This window comes from Dendropsophus ebraccatus, chromosome 8 (assembly GCF_027789765.1).
Source record: "Dendropsophus ebraccatus isolate aDenEbr1 chromosome 8, aDenEbr1.pat, whole genome shotgun sequence".
NCBI classification, from domain to species: domain Eukaryota; kingdom Metazoa; phylum Chordata; class Amphibia; order Anura; family Hylidae; genus Dendropsophus; species Dendropsophus ebraccatus.
Genome location: NC_091461.1, coordinates 102,275,442 through 102,295,911, shown reverse-complemented (window position 1 = coordinate 102,295,911; position 20,470 = coordinate 102,275,442). Strand labels below are relative to the sequence as shown.

General features: G+C 42.1%; 1 protein-coding gene across 2 annotated transcripts in view; it reads left to right on the top strand.

The window, feature by feature from the left end:
* The window catches only part of PTPRF (protein tyrosine phosphatase receptor type F), a 657,420-nt gene that overhangs the window by 129,702 nt on the left and 507,248 nt on the right, over positions 1–20,470 (top strand). The gene's annotated exons all lie outside the window — the stretch shown is intronic.

Here is a 20,470-nt window from a genome sequence, read left to right as displayed (position 1 = left end):
GCATGAAAAAAACACCATGTGACGCATTGGTGTTTTTTCTTTGGCCTGAAATAAGCTAGACAAAAAATGTGTGTGAGGGCACCCTTAGGGTTCAGTCTTCAACACATTGAATGCTCTAAATAATAGTAAAAAAAAAATAAATTCCAGCATTTCAATGCAACGTACAAACAACCCTGCAAAAAACGTTCCCCTTTACTGCTCCTTCAGAAAAAAAGTTATGGGTCTTTGAATATGGCAACATAAAGCAAATGTTTTATTATTAGTATTTTAACTATAGTTAACATAACATGTCATTTGTACTGAGCAGTAAGGGTATCTTCCCACTTAGAATTACAGAAAATTCAAGTGAAGGCCGCTTGTCAATTCTTTGGGCAGATGGCAGGTTGAGCTTCAGAATATAACTCTATGGGACAGGTGGACCTTCAAGCGGAGTCCGCCATACGAGCTCCGCTTGAAAGTTGTGCTCGTATTCCATAGTGGGAACAGAGCCTAAAAGTTAAATCCCCAAAATAAGACTGGAGTTGATTATTTTTTCCATTCCAATAAATGAATAAATTATCTCTGTAACTTAGAGGAATTAAAGAGTTTATTTCTTGTGATTAGCTTTTTTTTTTCGGGGGGGGGGGGGGGGGGGGGGGGGGAGGGGGGTTGGGCCCCTCTGGTTGACCATATGATAGAGGAATCACTATGGCTGACAGCGGCGAGTGACAGACAGCTGCTTTCTGTCCAAGAAACTTAACGCGTCTTGAGTACAGAGAGCTCACAGAGTTTATATAACATTTTTGCTCTTTTATGCATACTTTAGACTAGTTACTGTATGCATTTTTTGTGGAATGGAGTGGTGAAGTATACTCTGCTTTTCTGCCCTTCTTGAAAAGCTTATATCAGAGATATGTTTCCATAGATACATTTCCATATATTTATCATATCTATATTTATAACATATCTGGATTTTTGTTGTGTCAGTTTTTATTCATTTATAGATGTTTCTGAACTGATCCTTTTTTACCTTTTTAAATGTGTTAAAGGTATTCTCTATTATTAGAAAAACATATCTGCTCTGCTCAGTTCCTTGAAGTGAACAGAGCTTAGTTGTAGTAGTGCAAACAAACTGAGGACATGTGCTGTTCTGTATTTAGAAAACAACAGTGTTTTGCAATCCTGGATGACTACTTCAAAGTCAAATTGCAAGGAAAAAGATGTTGAGGGAATTGTTCGGTCACGTGCAGGTATGAGAGAAGTGTGGGCTTTGCCATGTGATCAGCATTACTGGGCTTAATTGTCTTATTTGTTATGGGTTTTCTTGTCATAAACAATCTGATGAAGCCTGGTAATACAGATCACATGATGAGGCCTGGTAATACTGACCACATGATGAAGCCTGGTAATGCTGATCACATGATGAAGCCTGGTAATGCTGATCACATGATGAAGCCTGGTAATGCTGATCACATGATGAAGCCTGGTAATGCTGATCACATGATGAAGCCTGGTAATGCTGATCACATGTTGAAGCTTAGTAATCACATGATGAATCACGTTTATCACATAGCACAGCCCAGACAGAAAACTTAAGCCCTTTTCTGCCTAAGAAAGCATGTGGCCAAACCATGCCCTTATATGCTCACCGATAACTACGTAAAATTGTTGAAAACCCTGGCAACATTGTGTGGCCATTGGCGAATACAGGGTGGCGTGGTTTTCACTTTATATGCATGTGTGTTTGTATGCTTGTGGGAACGCAGCCTTAGATGCAGCATGGAAGTAGTGCTGCGGATTAAAATCATGGACCTCCCGGCATTATGGATCATTATGATGCTGGCTGCTCCACAACTTCTTAAATCTTTGCATTAGCTATTTTTCCATGCACGGACCTAATGGACCATAACCAATGAAAATGTGAATGTTCCCTAAGACAAGATTGCAGAGCGCACATAATCAATTAGGCATTAATTATGTAAACAAAGAAATGACAAAACTACAAATGTGTCAACACCGCCAAAGTCATGGTCCCACATGCCGATGAAGTCTGCAGCCTATTCCACAATCCCATGCATTGGCCAATAGCTGCGCAATGGTGCATCCGTGAATAGTGATCTGCATCCGTGAATGCATGGAGATATGGTTCCTGCGACAGGTATCAATATGTGGGAATGAGGCCTAAGAGGTTTGGGGGCTCTTGCTGACACGCATCAAGAAAGGTTTGTTACAATCTGCAGTGTTGCCGTTTAACGCTATTACCTCCCACCACATTGTTAAACTTGCCCATGTTTGTAAATGATTCTTATTGCTGTCTGAAAATCTTTAAGTATTTTCGTAGCCGCTTGACCTTCATTATTACATTTTCTTCTTTAACATTTTCCCACACATGCTAATTGCTCGCTCACAGACTTCCCTTCCAGGACCCGAAGACATTTGGAAACATTATTTGCAATTCAGCAGCCGAGAAATAAAGCAATAAGGATAGCGTGCACATGGCATTCTCTTCACACCACTTTATTACATTTCCTTATTAATAAGATGTTCGGCAGGGACGGTGAAGATGTAATGCTGATGAAGAAGAGTCACAAGAGTTCAAATGCATAGTGGGAGAGTCTGACAGGGCAGGTGGTGAAGAGAGACAATGCAGTGTATGGAGGACAGACAGATTGCTTTGTTTGCTCTCGGTTCACAGTCTCAGTCCTTTGGCTGCAGTGTAAAATGTGCCGGCCGGTCACTGGCAGGAAAACACCGCCGGTCCCATGAACCCCATAAAGCTGTTTGTTCTAAAGCTCTGATTCCTGAGAAAGTCCTGACTGTGTGTACAGCAAATAAAAGCAAATAAAGGTTCATAAAAGTCACGCAGCAAGCAGGAAAAGCCATCGTGTGAACTTCCCCAGTGTGAGCTTAGACTTTAATGCCACCGTTTCAGCGTTAGAACTATGCTTTACCATCTGCAACAGCATGAAATCAGGGTCAGGCCATTTAGCTTCATTTATGTTACCTCCAGTGTTTTTGTCTTGGGTAATGACATGGGTACAACTAGTTAGTGTTCCCAAGAATGCCCTCAGCTTCATCACTTGCTCCATTCAGCCTGAAACCTGAACTTATTAATCCCCCCCCCCCCCCCCACACACACACACACCTAGAGCAGAAAAATGTTTTTATTTAGAGGTTATGCATTTGATATAAGGTTAGCTTGTGCTATGCGAATCACGCTCTTACTTGAATTTCCAAGAGAAAAAGATCTTCATAAGCCTAAATTTTAAAAATAGATAGCAGGCATGTAGTTGGCACTTAGAACCATTATCAGATTTTTACACAAGTAGATACAGAACTAAAACAAATGTCAATGTTCACCAGGCTGGAAAAGGTTACAGAACCATGTCTAAAAAGTTTAGACGCCACCAATCCACAGTCAAACTGAATGACCCTCCCCAGTGTAACACCGGTGGTTTGTGCCTGATAGCATGCAGTATGTCTAGGTACTAACTGCAGCTGGGTTGTATCCCCAGTCTACCTCCACGCAGTCTGCCTCTGGCTTCCTCTAGTCTCTCTCCTGCTTCTTTCACCATGGCTGCAGTTCATGGTGTGCCCTCTAGGCTGAGTGCTTGCATTAACTTAAAGGGCTAGTGCATGTCTTTCTCATGTGTCCTCCACTTATCACCTTCTGGCATCACCTACTTAAGGCTGCTCTGCCTGCCCACCTGTGCCTAAGCAACATTGTGGTTTTGCCATAGCAAAGGTGTGTGTGTCCCTGTTCTGTTATCCTGAATCTGACTTCTGCCTGACCCTTGTGTACCTCGTGTGCCTCATTCCATGTAGCAAAACTTAGATATCATCGCTGAAGTCAGATCTCAAATGGCATAGCCTTGTCCCAGCACCACATTACAGGGTCCACCCCTTAACTCATGCAGCGCCTGGACCCCGTAACGTAGCATTATTGTTTGAGGTACTTGCATGCTTGAGTTTTACAGAGCTCCTATGGAGTGAAAGTGCTGCTGCATTATTGATATACACAGTGTGGGACTGTTTCTGTTATTGTGACGTTTCCCTTGGGCAGCAAGCCACCAGCTACCCCATCCTCAGTTTGATGCCTTTTTACCCATATTACTATAGAACCCCCAAGCTGAGTTGGCTATGGAGTCTGCCCAGCTCTTTCTGACATTGATGTCAGCACAACACTAGAACATATGGCCTATAGCTTTATCAACCCTCATTGTTATTGCATCGCTCTTATCTCCAGATATGGCTGGATGACACTTTCTATTATGATCATGAAAGTGTGAGAATCCAGGTCTTTCATAGCATTCGAGTAGTGCAACTTCCTTTCTTTCTCCATAGACATCAGTGAAAGTCTGGTTACTGTTAAGCTTTAGTGCTAATTTCTTGATTGACTGTTATTGAGTGAGCTTGTCAGTAAGCAGCGCGGGATCATAGAGAAGCTGCAATGAGCTGTAAGCTTCTTGGTTTAGCACATAGAGAGTCCTGTCACACACCAGCTCTATGGAAGTTTGCCATGCTCCAGCTTTACTAAGAAATGTGTTGTCTGAAGTGTGAAAGGATGACAGAAGAAGTGATACCATTGTATCAGACACTGTGCTACTAATAGGTGAAGATTCAAAAAGGAGAGAACTTGATGTTCCTTAGTGCACAGACACAGTTTCTTAGCTGGACAGCCACAGGTTGGAAAGTAGGGTGCATTGATGGGATGCACAATAATGCTGCCAGGGAATAATGGGAAATGTAGCCTTCTAAGAGCGTCTGGGGAATAGAATGCATTGAAGAGATGCACAAACGGCTGTCAACATGATGGGAGTTATACAGCTGGAAAGTCTCATGTTAGGGAATAGAATATACCAAGGACTGCCAGGGCATAGAGGAAGTTTTAAAGTAGGGAGCACTGCTGCAGACTGTAAGTGCATGATGGTAGTTGTAGTTTTGGAGCCACAGGCTGGGGAATAAAATGCATTGGAGTTATGCCCTGAAGACAGTCAGCTCATGATAGGAGTTGTCGTTTTGCAATAGCTGTAAAGCCAAAGTTTAAGAGATAGTATACATCAGTGGAATATATCCCATTATATATTGCAAAAACTGTCAGGATATAATGGAAGTTGTATTTTTCTACTCCATTAGAGAGCACTGCTGTAATGCAGGCTGTAAGTGCATGATAGGATTTGTAGTTTTGCATTTTAGTGGGGAGCGCTGCTCTAATGCAGGTCATTAATGTTGGGAATTGTAGTTTTGCAACAACTGGATGACCACAGGTTCGTGAACACATGATACAGGCTCAGCCTCTGCTGGTACAATTCAGTCTCTTTCAGATGAGCCCCTGAGGCAGAAAAGGTTAACTCTCACTTGCAGCTGTTTGCGGCGGCTGCTGTGTGGTTGGGAGGATGGTGATCGGGGCTGCAGAGTAACGGGAAATTTTAATTACTTTCATGTGACAGTTCACATTCATTTCAACAGATTTTGTTCTCTTTATGTTCTTCTACAAATTAATTTTCCAAACCCCTCCTCATGCACACAGCGGCTCTCCGGTATTCACCGTATTTCAGAGCCGTTCCTGAAAAAAACCTTAATTAAATTGTGTCTCTGAAACTTTTTGTGCAGAAACAAACGTGCCCCAGCCTCCGCACGCTGAGCCGTATCAGGAGAAACACATTCTGTGAACAGCTCCCATGTTGGTGATTGAATTATAATGGTATGGCATCCAAAATTTACTGTGTTGTCTTAAAGAGAATCTGTCCAGAACAATACCAAGTGACCACCGGAGTTTCGATTCTCTCCCTGCATCATATCCTGCTCTCACCATAGCACCCAACACAATGGAGGACATGTATTAAGTACAAGTACACCAGTCTTAAAAAAAAAAGCCCCGTCCCCAGTTTCCAGACTGACTAATTAAGATTTACACCCCTCTTAGTAAATTCAGACGGCTCTCCACCTGGGGCAGGGATTGCGCAACGAATCTACACCTGCTCAGGAGTGGGTGTAAATTGATAAATCAGGTGCGGGAGGATGACCCTCCAGTAGGATACAGGTTAGCCATTTGGGCTATTAGCAGTACATTTCATGCTCTTTATGGTGTAATGTTTGCACTGATTGACTTCAGGTTATACTATAATAGGCTGGGTTCACACTATGTATATTTGAGGCTGTATTTGGTCCTCATGTCAGGTCCTCATTGCAACCAAAACCAGGAGTGGATTGAAAACACAGAAAGGCTCTGTTCACATAATGTTGAAATTGAGTGGATGGCCGCCATATAACGGTAAATAACTGCCATTATTTCAATACAACAGCCGTTGTTTTAAAATAACAGCACATTTTTGCCATTAAATGACGGCCATCCACTCAATTACAACATTATGTGAACAGAGCCTTTCTGTGTTTTCAATCCACTCCTTGTTTTGGTTGCTATACAGCCTCAAATATACAGCCTCAAATATACGTAGTGTGAACCCATCAAGCTGTATGTGTTCACTATTCTAAGTCACTCTCTATTTCTAATATCCCAGGAAAGACACATTGCACATTGTGTAGTACGGCCATACTGAAGGTTTGCGCTACTTCACTGTATTTCATTTTTTTTATTCTGTATGCAAAAAAAATAAAAAATAAATAATCAAGTGAAGTGTCCCGATTTTCACATTTTCTCATTGTAAAAACCATGCAACCAATAACCGTATTGCAAATACATAGCAATCTATGGTTAAATGCTGCTATTTTGCCTCATGGTAAGGGCCGCTAAGTGTACTACCACTGTACCACTGTTTGATCCCAGCCTTGTATAAAATGCATATTGTGTTACTGTTTACATGTAGCATTTTGACCATGGGTATTGCTAAGCAGTAGAGCAGCGCTTCTCAAACTTTTTCTACTGGAGCCTCACCCAACAGACCAAGGCAATGCCTGGGCCTCACCAGACTGACCAAGAGGGCGCCTGGGCCTCACTATCTGTGGTGAAAGTCTATTTAAAAGCTGGAAAAAATGCTAGGGCTGTCATTTACTCATCTCCCAAGCTCTATATACTAATAAAGCAAGTACAAAATAAGTTAATAATGTTGCTAAAATGGAGATTTTTGCCAACAGCAAAAGGACTGTGCAGATCATAGTCACTGTTGTGAAAACTGGCTCCTCAGCTGGGCCTCACCAACAACTAGGGGGCGCCTCACTGGTGGGGCCCGCCTCACAGTTTGAGAAGCACTGCAGTAGAGAACCATGCATTAAAACCCTGCATGATTTATGCCTCATACACACGTCCATGGAAGCCCTGTAGTGGAGTCGCAGCTGCTTCATTATAGTGCTGCGAATATTCAAATTCCTGCTCCCGGCATCATATTGGTAAATGATACCATGCGGGGGTGGGACTCCATTATGGGGCTTCCATGGATGGCATGTCTGTGAAACATGGAGCGCGTGTATAAGGCCTTCCTGCTATAGATGAGAGCAGTCCAATCATTTGGCATTTGAATATTGGTGGCTGAAGAAGTTGGATGCAGCCCTAGAGAGTTCGGGAAAACATGGATACTGCCTATGGCCTATGATACATTCATGTTTTCCAGGACTCCCTAGGGTTGCATCCAACTTCTTCAGCCACCGGTATTCAAATACCAAACGATCAGACCAGGGGCGTAACTAGAAATGGCTGGGCCCCATAGCAAGCTTTTGATTGGGCCCCCCCCCCCCCCCCCCGACTGACCACTAAACGGTCAAGTGAAGTCATAACTACATAACTGCTAGCTCTGGTCAGAAGTGCTTGCAGTTAAAGGGACATTTGCAAAACCTAGGAGACCAGCAGGGCCACCCGGTGCTGCAAATGATGACGGCTCAGCGGGTCCAGTGTATTGCAGGAGCAGGCCATGGGGCCCCCTGATGCGGCGGGCCCCATAGCAGCCGCTATGGCTGCTATAGTGGTAGTTACGCCACTGGATCAGACTCCAGCATGCTTGAGTTGCGCTCATCTCTATTCACTGCTAATTGTTATGGTTTTGCAGCAAGTATTGGGTTAAGGTGTTATTCAGCCTTATATAAATGATGGCCTATTCTTATAACTAACTATCAGTATAAGATCATGGAGGTCTGACTCCCAACACCCACTGTTAAAGGGGTTATTCAGGATTTAAAAATGCACAGCTTTTTTCTCCCTAAATCAGCAGCACCCCTGTCCTCAGGTAGAGTGTGATATTACAGTTCAGCTCCATTCACTCTATGAAACTGAGCTGCAAACCCACAACCAACCTGAGGAAAAGAGAGGTGCTATTTTTGTAAGCTTGGATAACCACTTTAAGCTGTTTGAAGAGGCCATGGTACTCATGTGAGCGCTGCAGCCTCTTTATTGTTTACCTGCATTGCCATATTTTAGTAAAAGCAGTTTAAGGTACTATTCACTTGAATGGGCAAAGCAGCAGTACCTTTCACCATCACTACTAAGACTACGCCAAGGCAGATAAAAACTCTGGTAAACACTTAAAAGGCTGCAGCACTCGCTCAATGGGATGTCAGAAGTTGAAACCCCTCTGATCTAATATTGGTGGCCTATCTGACAATAGGCCATCAGTATAAGGAGCTGAGGCATCTAGTGGTAAATGGCATGAATTTTTTGCTATGCGGTCCTTGGCTGCATCGCAGTAATCACAAGCACCCTGGGGGGTTCTTTACACATTGTGGTTGTTTTGCAGTTGTTGCAGTGAATTTCAGTATATGGTTATGATGGGATTTTGGAAAATTTTCGCAAAAAAGAAATCATGACCACAATGTGTGAATAAAGCCCTATGTTCCCTGGCAGGTCTCACACCTTCCAACCTGAACTGTATTGCCAGTAATGATGGATCTTCCTGACAGATTACAGCCTCCTGTCGTGGCTTGTCTCCCCTGTATTTGCTTTGACCTTTCATATAAGTAACCCTTATAGCCGGAAACCTGATATTATTGAGGTGATTGTAGCTTCTCTGAGGTTTGAAGCCTTTTTGTCAAAAATGTTATTTGTTTTCTTTTTTACCGGAGCAAAAGCTTGGCTATTAAAGAGAGGGAGAGCGAGAAAATAGATAGTGTGTGTGCCACTGGATACGTCTTCTGGCCTTTCCCAAGCATGGATACACAGTGATTAACCTCGTGTTCAGGGATTCAAGCTGAAAAACAAAGATAAACTGCATTCAGGTGAGCCATGATGTGCTGGAAGTGGCAGGCAAGCAATCTTCGTTGACAAGATTTATGAGTTTGTGTGGCTGGCTATTGCGCTAGGATGATCGTCCGCTTCAAGCAAAAAATACATTTAGCATGGAATCCGTGCGGATTTGTGCACCCCAGCCGAAAAGGTCAGGCACAGGGCAGCTATATAGGAAGAGAACGATGGGCTGTGACACAAGTAGAATGAGAATAAGACAAGATACAGTGGTCCAACCATGGAAGTGCCAGCGGCGGTCACATTCTAATTAAATGGATGCAAATTTACAAGTAAACCAAATAGCTTGTCACTGAGCTGTAACACATATACTGAGAGGAACTTTACTTCCTGGCCCACCATAAATGACAAAGACATGGAAGTATTGGAGACCATCTGCTTTTTTTGTATCAGCTTATTAACAAAGTTTCAACATGTATGAGTAATGAATAGGTTTTTTGGGAAATCCCTGATAATCCAACAAGACCACAGTGAAGCAAATTTTGGCTGGATAGCAGCAAATCATTCATATGGAATGTTGGTAACCATATTAGAGGAACATGGAAATCCCAATGTGAGGGGTACATACACCCATATAAGTTTCTTTCAGGTTGATGTACAGTCAACAGTATACGTGCCCGCAGAGCCCAAATTACAACCAGTCATATGATTCTGCTGGCACACCTCTCTTTCATGGCTTTGATGTCACATTGTTTACATAATCACATATACAACATCATCATTTGTGACTTACATGGTACAGGACTATCTCTTGGACTTAACATGCTTGCACCGATACATGTGCCCTGTTTACTGAAGCTTTTTCACCAGGAAAGGTACCTCCAAAAGTTGTTGCCAGAGTTTTACAGAGGGATTTAGTAACACCCCTGGGTCGCACACGGCAGCAATCTGTTACCCTAAGAAGTGCTGTCTAAGGGCCCTATGCCACGGGACGATTATCATTCAGATTATCGTTAAATCGTTTGAATCTAAACCACAATTGTTCGTTTGAATAGCAGTTAACGATTAACTACCGAACAAGAAATCGTTGATCATTTAATAAGACCTGGCCACTTCAGATTTGCAATAATCAGGAGATTAGGGGTCCTGAGTACCCCTGTGTGAATGGAGCAATGTTGGGTATGTTTGCTTCATTCAAAGTCTATAAGACTACTGATGATAGCTGGGTATGGCATTCTGTTGTCTATGACAATCCTGTGGAGTATGACTCTTTGGGTTTTATTTATCAAGACCAGCATATCTTTACACTTACCTAAATCCCTGCCCCATGTGGTTTTACAGAGGCGCACAAATCTGCAGAATCTGAGTCAGCTGAACAGCTTTCTCAGAAATCAAGTTTGTCTAGGTTTTCCAAGTGTCAAGCTGAGCCCCTCTGCCTACCAATCAGAAGAACAGGAGTACATTGGCGAAAAGACACAGATTTTTTGCACTAACCACGTCTTTTTTTTTTTTGCCAAAGTACACCCACCAGGCGTACCCTTAAAGGGTTTATATTTGGTGCTACCACATTTTTAACGTGTTGCTTCCATTTAAGAAAACATAACAAACATGTTATTCTTACTTCTCCGTGATCTTCTGGTGCCGTGATCGCTGGTGTCCTTCACTGACTTTAGCTACTGTTACTTCCAAGATGAGCTCCTCTTGGGAGTGGCAGCCTGCTCAGCCAATCACTGACCTTGGCGATGTGCCATCTCAGTCAGTGATTGGCTGAGAGGGCTGTCACTCCTGAGATGAGCTTGTCTCAGAAGTAATAGTGGCTACAGAGAGCAGGTGACACCGATGACCCCATCAGGACATCGGGGGAGCACGGATAGATAAGCATAACATGTTTGTTATGTTTTGTTATATGGCAACAACATGTTAAAAATGTGCTACGCCGGATAATGTGTCCCTCCCTTAGTTCTTTTGATTGGTGGGTCTCCAAGTGGTTAGGCCTCTAATGAAAGCAAAATCTAAGGCTATCACGTTGTTAAAATTTATTAGTAACTTCAAAAGTGGTGTTAGTTTGGTTGTTGCGTGATATGAATATAGAGCATTGTTTTCCTCAACAAAGACTAAGGGATTATCTGGGTGGTAACCTTAATTTGTACTTTTTTATCTTTCTTAATGGGCCCATAGATTATCTTCCAGTTCTTTGTTGGAAGCAAGTGGAGGACTATCAGTGACGCAGATGCAGGAATTACACGTATGTTCTATGTTGTAGATTTCGGGAGTCATCTGCTGTCCCCTCTCCTCAACCGTAGTTAAGGTTAGGAAATATACTTAGCACTCGGGATGTTGACTTTCATCTCTCCGCCGAGCCCTGCAGTTGCCATGGTGACCAGGGGCTATAGGCTGAGATCTGTCAACTATCCAGACGGTGTCAGTGAATGACGTATCCGCAGCTCAGACCTGCGATCCGCAGAAGCTTTAGATCTCTCTTCGAGACTTTTCATTATTTGTCTTCCCACATTATTTTTTTTGCTTGGCAACTCTAATAGGTGATGATACGTGTTACTCCAAAAAGCGAGCAACTGCTGTCACAACACAAATATAGCGCCGATGCTCCAGTATGTGCGTGTCAGCAATTAGCGCTCATTCAAAAGGTGGATTTTTTTTTTTTTATAAATTATTAAAAACTTGACACATAGATTTCACTTTGTTAGTGACAATCTGTCATAATCTCTTCATCGGCTTCTTTTTCACCCTCTAAGTTTTTATACAAACATAAAATGTGGCAGAGGGGAGAATGTTGTGTCCCCCTCATGTGGTTGGGTTTTTCTTTTTGTTAAAAATTATGATTTTGCATTATACTGGGGCAAAGGTTTGTTGCACAGTCAAGGCGTCTCGCCAGACATAATGCCCACATGTGGCGTGAACCTAGCCATAGATTGTGTGGAAACAATACTATAATTAGGATCTTTGGGGCCTATTATTGTGTTAGGACATTAGATCAGTAAGGGTATGTTTAAAGCACTCTAGAAGGTCCTTATACTTTAGTGGCTGGGATCAGAGGCACATGTTATCTTGCTCATTTAAAGGAGGTCTTCTGGGTTTTTTCATTGACTTCCAATCCTCAGTATCATCTATCAAAATTGAACTAGGAGTCTGACACCCACCACCCCTGCTGATCAGCTGTGTGCCATGTACCATAGCTATAGTGGCCACCTATACAGTAAAAAGAAACAGCAGCAGTTGGTGCCATATATTGTGTAGTGGCCATGTTAAGTTACTGCAGCTGAGCTCCAATTCACTTTAATAGGAGGTGCAGTAACCCTACATGGCCACTGCACAGTTTACAGCGCTGTCTGCTTACTGGATGGGTATGGGTAAGGAATCATGGTTCTGCACCCCCCAGTGATCAGATTTTGATGGCCTATACCGGCCACTGGAATGCGAGGAAGAGCGTGTAAAATCATGTCTGCAAGCACTATTAATTCTTAATGGAAGCTGCCAGAAGTAGCCATGTACAGCATGACAGTCTCAGTGGTTGGACTTGTCATCAGACACTATGGGGATAATTATTACAGTTTTGAATATCCCTTAAAAAGGACTATCCAAAATTTTAAAAAATACGGCTTTCTTCAAAACAGTCATTACTGTCTGGTATGTGGTATCTCAGTTCAGTTCCATTCAGGTAAATGGTGTGGACAGCTCCACAGCTCCTTATCCTCCATAACCCCTTTAAGTGTTTAGTGTTTAACTGTAGTAACACAGATCATAATGCCTTTAAGTACATTAGTATACTGTATATATTATTGAGTCTGAATTTAAAACAAACATGTAAAACAATAATCCCTTAATGTGATTACAATGAAAAGTAATAAAAATGTAAAGAAAATTACTGAAAAGCCTGCAAAAAAACATTACAGAAACATGATAATTTGCTATCAAATACATTAATTTACACATACATTGTAGAGAAAAACAACAACACTTACTGTGTAGCCACATGACGGCAATAGCCTAAAGAATTAACAGGTTATTAGTGTGAAACACGGACAGTAAAAAAGAGACAAAAATAGCTTTTTTTCTATTTTCATGTGACAAAAAAATTAAGCAGTGCAGTAAAACAGTCATTTTCACTCCTCAATTGGTAAAATACAAGGGCTCAATGTCAATAAAGTTAAAGAAATATTCAGGTGGAATTAAAAAAAAAAATCCTTTAATAACATTGAACAGCAGAGGTAAGGGTGGCACCAGTGAATGTGTTGAGAACTGCAGGGCTGTTCAAACCCTGGTAACAGCACAGCTACTTATTGTTAGCCCAGCTGCATGCAGATACTGCAGGAAGTGGTGCATTCTTTCCAGTTAAACATGGTACTCTCTGCTGGCACCTCTGTCCTTGTCAGGAACTGTTATGAGGTGTCAGCAAAGAGCACTGTGTCAGACTGGAAAAACTACACCACTTCCTGCAAAGCATACAGCAGCTGACAAGTACTGGGAGCCTTGAGATTTTTCTTTATAGAAATAATTTACAAATCTGTATAACTTTGTACCAGTTAATATATATAAAAAAACTTTTCCCCCCTGGAGTTCCCCTTCAAGGGGTGCCTGTTGTAATTTACCTCATAAGGGAGAAGCGTTACAGACTCTGAATTATGAGTTTTCTGTGTTGGTTTGAAGTTTTTGAGCACTTGCTGTACTGTATCACATCCTCTATTACATTAGGATGATACATTCAGATACTGCCGAGAGTTTTCTCTGTTTCCTTCATATGGGAGGGTCAGGCTTTTATAGATGGATTTGCGGGCTCCGTGGCCAGATTCATTATATGCGGTATGTCATAACAAAACCAGGTCAAGAATAAATAATTTCATCTTAATGTCCTAGATCTTACTTCTTCTATTTCTGTACTGAAGGATCACAGAACCATTTCCCTCCTGAGCCGAGATAATAAAGATACATTAATATGCTTGAGATCTTTAATTCAGTGCATATCACATCCTATATCATCTCCGTCCCATCCCAGAGAAGTGCGCTGGATAACAAGAGATGCTGCACTAGTAATGGAGAACTCTCCTAAGTCTTATCCCAGCCCCCTACATACTGTACGTGACCCCCACATTTTAGGCCCCTATAATTCACCTAAAGCCGGGGACCATTGTGTCCTTCACTGTTCACTTGTGATGACAGTTTAGTTTAATATTGCAGTAAAGTTTGGATTTTAGAAGCTTGGGATTGGGAACCTTGGTCCTTCTTTTTATTTCAAACTTATAATTCTGGCATGCTGGGAGTTGTAGTTTTGCAGCAGCTGCCTATCCTTGGAATAGACATTGGTCATCACTAGAGAACCTTGAGCATGCTCAGGGTTTACGGCATTTGATTACTCAAAGAAGTTGGAGGCAGCCCTAGGGAGTCCTGGAAAGCATGGATACAGACTGGCCTATACTGTAGCTGTATCCTTGTTTCCCAGGCAGCCTTAGGGATGCATTCAACTTCTTCAGACATCGGGAATCAAATGTCACACACTTACGTTTAGACAAACCCAAGCATGCTCAAGGTTTGCTCATCTCCTAGAGATAACCAATGTCTATAGAAGGGATGGGGACCCTGTGGCCCTCCAACTGTTGCAAAACTGCAGTTTCAATCGTGCCAGAATTAATGTTTTGCAACAGCTGATGGGCCCATTCCTGGCCTATGGGGACAGCAAATGCCAGGGGTTATCCAGAATTAGTAAAAACTGAAATCTAATTTCTGCCAAAAACAGCACTACCCCTGTCCTCAGTTTGCCTGTGATATGGCAGCTCAATTGTTTTAAAGTAAATGGAGCCAAATTGGTATGGTGCAGTTTTTGGAAGAATTTTAAAAAAAAAATTTCTTTGCCATATAGTTAGGCATGTTTCAAGAAACCAAGTCTTTACAGTAAAGTAACGCAAATACAATGGCCGAGCATACATAATAGGATTAGATACAGTGATTTAGAAGATAGTATCATACCTGATAGGATTAGATACAGCAGATCAGAAGATTGTATCAGACATGATAGAATTAGATACAAGAGCTTGTTATTGAATTAGATACCAGAGCTCAGTAGATAGTATCACACATGATAGGATTAGATACAGGAGCCCAACAGACAGTATTACACATCATTTGAGATACAGCAATTCAGTAGGCAGTATCAAACGTAAAAGCAATAGATACAGCAGCTTGATAGACAGTATTTCACTTGGTTTAGATACACAGGCTCGACAGACAGAGCCACACATGATATGCTTTAACACACTGGTTGAGAAGGCATTGTCACACAATAGGGTTAGATACAGTACCTCAGTAGGCAGTATCACACATGATGGGCCTCATTTACTAACAATGCCTTAATTTTAGGACGTTATACTGTCGTTTGTATTTGATTTTTTGCATCAGATATATTAATGTGGCACACGCCCTATGTAAATCTGGAAGGTTTTTCACAGGACAAAACCTGACCATCCCACCACACTAAAGTGGCTGGTTTTTAGAATAGAAAATCTGTCAAAAAATGATGGTTTGCTTGTTAAATCTGTCGGTTTTGGTAAGTTTTAAATTACAGGCCTACGACACAAACCAACAACACGCCCACTTGGTGTTTTTTTGGTCAGAAATTATGGGTTTGTCGTTTTTTTTTTTTTTTGTCAGCTTGTGTCGTACACCTTTAGACTATGCTTAGACAATGTAATGCTGCGTTTACACAGACAGATTTATCTGACAGATTTTGGAAGCCAAAGCCAGGAATGGATTTGAAAAGAGGATAGATCCCAGTCTTTCCTTTATGACCTGATCCCTGTGTATAGTCTGTTCCTGGATTGGGCTTCAAAGATCTGTCAGATAAATCTGTCTGTGTAAACGCACCATTAGAGACAGGCCAGGTCACGGGACGACCGGTCTCAGAAAAGATCATCCCCGCCAGCATTGCAGTACTGCCGAATGATCTTTAGTGCTACAGAGTTCTGATTCGGGCGCATCCATGTGTGCCCGCATCAGAACTCCCCACAGCACTCTATGGAGTGTGCGGACGGAGCCGCTTGCTCCATAGTGTGCACTGGCAGGGTTTTCTGCGGCCGCTATTCACTGAGTTCCCGGCCAAAGCGTATACTATGTATATACGCTCTGGCTGGGATTCCATAGAGGCCAGGTAACGTATATTTTAGTATTAATCACGGCCGTTGTTGCAATCAGCAACAACGGCCATACGTTTACAAAAATATACGTTGTGTGAACATGGCCTTAGGTTTAGATACACAAGCTTAGAAGACAGTATCACTCATGATAGGCTGAGATGCAGTGGCTCAGCAGGATGTATCACACATGATACTAGGCTTGAATAAAATTGATTACAGTTAAGTTGAATACACAGTTCAGCAGTAAAATGCCCCAATAAGTTATTTTATAATGACAGACTGTTACCTCTCATGATGAAGATGAAGGGTACATATATGGTGCTTTCTCTGCTGTGATATATCACTTATGCAATGGGTATATAACATATTTGTATGCTATTTAATGGGTTCTCAGGATATTTTGTACTGCGCTCCTGCTGTTCCGAGCACAAGGTCTCGTGTACAAGGAGACAGCGCAGCCGGCCACTCAGAAAGATGCCGCTGTCAGCTCCACATTATTGTATTTAATGCTCCTTTTATTTTGAAGGATTATCTCCTTTGCAGCTCTAATAAGACAATTTCCTACAGTTCATTACAAGGGCTGTTTATGCAGGAGAGGTGAATAAAATTAGTTAATAGCAGAGATGACACACTGTATTTTGGAAAATGAGGTCTGTGCATCGCTGGTGGAGACCAAATAACTTCTGAATGAGTGTGTCACTAGCGAAGGCAAGATTTATAATAAAACAGTGGCCAAGAGAAGGGAAATATATGGAGTGTTATTATGCACTGCTCTCCATCACACATACTTTCAGCCCCTATTCTGCTGTACATCACTGTTTCTCAACCAGATCTTCCCCAACAGCTACAAAATTACAGCTTCTATCATGGTCTGCTCCCCAAAGGCTGACGGGACATGATGAGAGGGGTAGTTAGCAACCGATGGGGAGGCACAAGTGAAGGGGACACTGTGCTAGAGCATTTAGTCAATGGCAGAGGAGAAAGCAGATTGTGCAGATCCACAAGCAACCATGTCAAAGATCACGCTGTGAGAGCTTGCTGGGATTAGTAGTTTTGCAATGCCTGGAGAACCAGAAAATTGAAGAACACAGTGCTAAACATTTGGAGAAGAATGAATAGAGGGCATTTAATAGGGAATGCCCACTGAGCCCTGAACGTGCAGATCCACAAGCAATCATGTCTGAAGACAGATTATAAAGGCATAAAGGGAATAATTGTATAACAGCTCAAAAACTTTTGAGGAAACCTTTGGGGAACACTGTTAGAGCATTTAGAGAAGGTAGAGGAGAGAGTGGGAATTCATTTGTAGAACCACAAACCATGTCAGGGCAATTGTTCAACAGATGGAAAACCACAAATTGAAGAACGCTGTCTGAGACTATTTAGCGAATGTGGAGCCAAGAGCAGCTTCATTGGGAGCACCCACTTAGCCCTGAACTTGCAGATCTTCATGCAGCAGTGTCAGAAAGTGGGCTCCCAGGCCATGATGGGATTTTTGTTTTTTTAAACAGCTGGCGAGACACTGGTTGGACAACACATAGAGCATGCAAGGAAGTGTGGAGGCAAGAGTGGTCACATAGGAAACAGCCACTGAGTCCTGAACTTACAGATCCACAAGCAACCATATCAGGAAACAGTCTCTCAGTGCTTATGTTGCATTATCAAATATTACCTGTTCAATTTTAGGTTCTCCTAATAAAGAGATTCTTTTTGTTTTCTTCTATTTTTAGAATTGTCATTATTACTTCCAACTTTTATTTATTCCCCCTTTAACATAGTCACTTTTTCAGTTTCACCATTTGGAGGTACATATTCATTGATTCACTTTTTTTTATTTATTGGAAAGGAAATGGATAATAACTATAAATCCGCCCTTGGTTTTTGCCCTTTTTTAGCACTGCGTAATATAAATAACATTTCAGCTTTACTCTATAGCGCACTTCAGTTATGATGGTAGCGAATATGTCTAGTTTATTTCATTTCTTACTACGATTGCACAATAAAAAAAAAATTTATGGAAAAAAAAAATCTATTTTTGTGTTGTCACATTCCAAGAGACATAACTTTTTAATTTTTCAGTCGATGGGGGATTTTTGCAGGACAAGTTGTAGTTTTTATCAGCAACATTTTAGGGTACATATAGTTTATTGAGTGACTTTCATTATAATTTGGAGGGGGTGAAATAATTAAATCCATGTAGCTTTTATGTTTTATTGATCATTACAGTCGCTGAGGTACCACATATACATTTTTTATAGTTTTTAACTAAATAATTTATAGGCACCTGACGGAAGCTGACACCTCTTTATGACTGTATTCTGTAGTGTACTGTCATCTCAAGTGATGTATACTTTATACCAAAAACCAGATTGTAAAAGCATCTATAGGGGCTGGTTTTCTTGCTTTCTTCTTTTAAGATCCGTTTCTCATGCAGAACAGCACACTTTTACCTTCTATAGCATAAACATCAGTGGCGTGCTACCCTATTTCCATGGCACACTGTACAATCAATGTAATGGACCATGAAATGTACATCCAGAAACAGTCTGGACAGTCTGTACATCCAGAAACAGTCTGTCTATTGCAGGACTCCATACTCCTGTAGGTAGAATATTGTAGTATGCGCTAATGCATACAGTAATGACGGCATAGTGCCCACTGTACATTCGCTAGGCTGGGTGGGAGAGTGCCTGGCCCATTAAATGTGGTGAAGGGTGATGGACACAGTGCAGTGTATGCATTGCCACTCACATATACTTTTCTGTATTGTACTGCAAGGGCCCCAGGATGCTGGCGTGTAGCAAAACCATGACATTGCACAACTACAATGTGTTTGGATGCAACATCTCAAGGTTAGTCCTAGTTCACTAGACTAGTTCACATCTACTAAACAAATTAAGACCTCAGACATATCCCCAAAATGAATTCCCAGCTCAGATCAGACCACTAAATAATTTCAGACCCAAGTTAGAACTCCTAAGTAAATCAAACCCCCAATCAAACCAAATACCCATCTCTTTCTGAAACATACTGCTCCCCATGATTCACTCTTTTGCCGCCGCCCCCAAACACACACATACGCACATGGGGGGGGATTTATGAAGACAGGCGTACAAGTACGCCTGTTTTATATTAGGCCCCGCCCGCTTTTCCCTGGCAGGATTCACTAAGAGGCGCACTAAATCTACACACTAAGAGGCGCACTAAATGAACCCAGCGTACCTGGAAGCAGGTGTAGATTTGGATCATGATTTATGCAGGCGTACGCCACGGAGAAGGCGGGGGATCTGCACCTTCTCCCTGGCATACGCCTCGGGCGGACATTTCGTAAATGTCCACCGTAGACTGCTCCCCATGGTGCCTCCTTCCTCACGTACTGCTCCCCATGGTTCCCTCTTCTCTTATATAGACTGCTCCCCTGCCTCCCCTTCTTTATAATTTCCCTATATTTCTCCCACCACTGTGTCAGTCTTTTTCCTTTAAAGCGACTCTGTACCCACAATCTGACCCCCCAAACCGCTTGTACCTTCGGATAGCTGCTTTTAACCCAAGATCTGTCCTGCGGTCCGTTTGGCAGGTGATGCAGTTATTGTCATAAAAATTTACTTTTAAAAGCTCCGTGCAGCTCTGTGCCCTAACTTTGCACCACCCCTCCGTCCGTCCTCCCGCCCTCCTCATCATTAGGAATGCTCCAGGCAGATTGCCTCCTATTCACCACCTGTGTTACCACAGCACATGGGCTGGATCATTAAGTCACCTGTGCAATGTTCAAACAGAAGTAAATGTTCCAGTGGCATTCCTAACGATGAAGAGGGTGGGGAGGAGGGTTGGAGGGGGTGGTGCAAAGTTAGGGCACAGATACGCCCATAGGGCACGTGGCTGCAATTTTAAAAGTAAATTTTTATGACAATAACTGCCGGAATGGAACGCAGGACAGATCTTGGATTAAAAGCTGCTATCCTAAGGTTTGGGGGGTTAGATTGTGGGTACAGAGTCGCTTTACTTCATGTAACTATAATGAATGTTAACATTAAAGCTCCCGGACCTCATCTAGTTCAGGGCTTAGTGGGTGCTTCCTATGAAGCTGCTCTCGCCTCTACCTAAATATGTGCGACAACGCAACCAATTTTCTAAATAATTTTGCTAAAAAAGCTGAAGCTTGAAGACCTATGATAATTTGACTAAGCAAGAGGGATAGGGTATGTTAATGTTTACAATTATA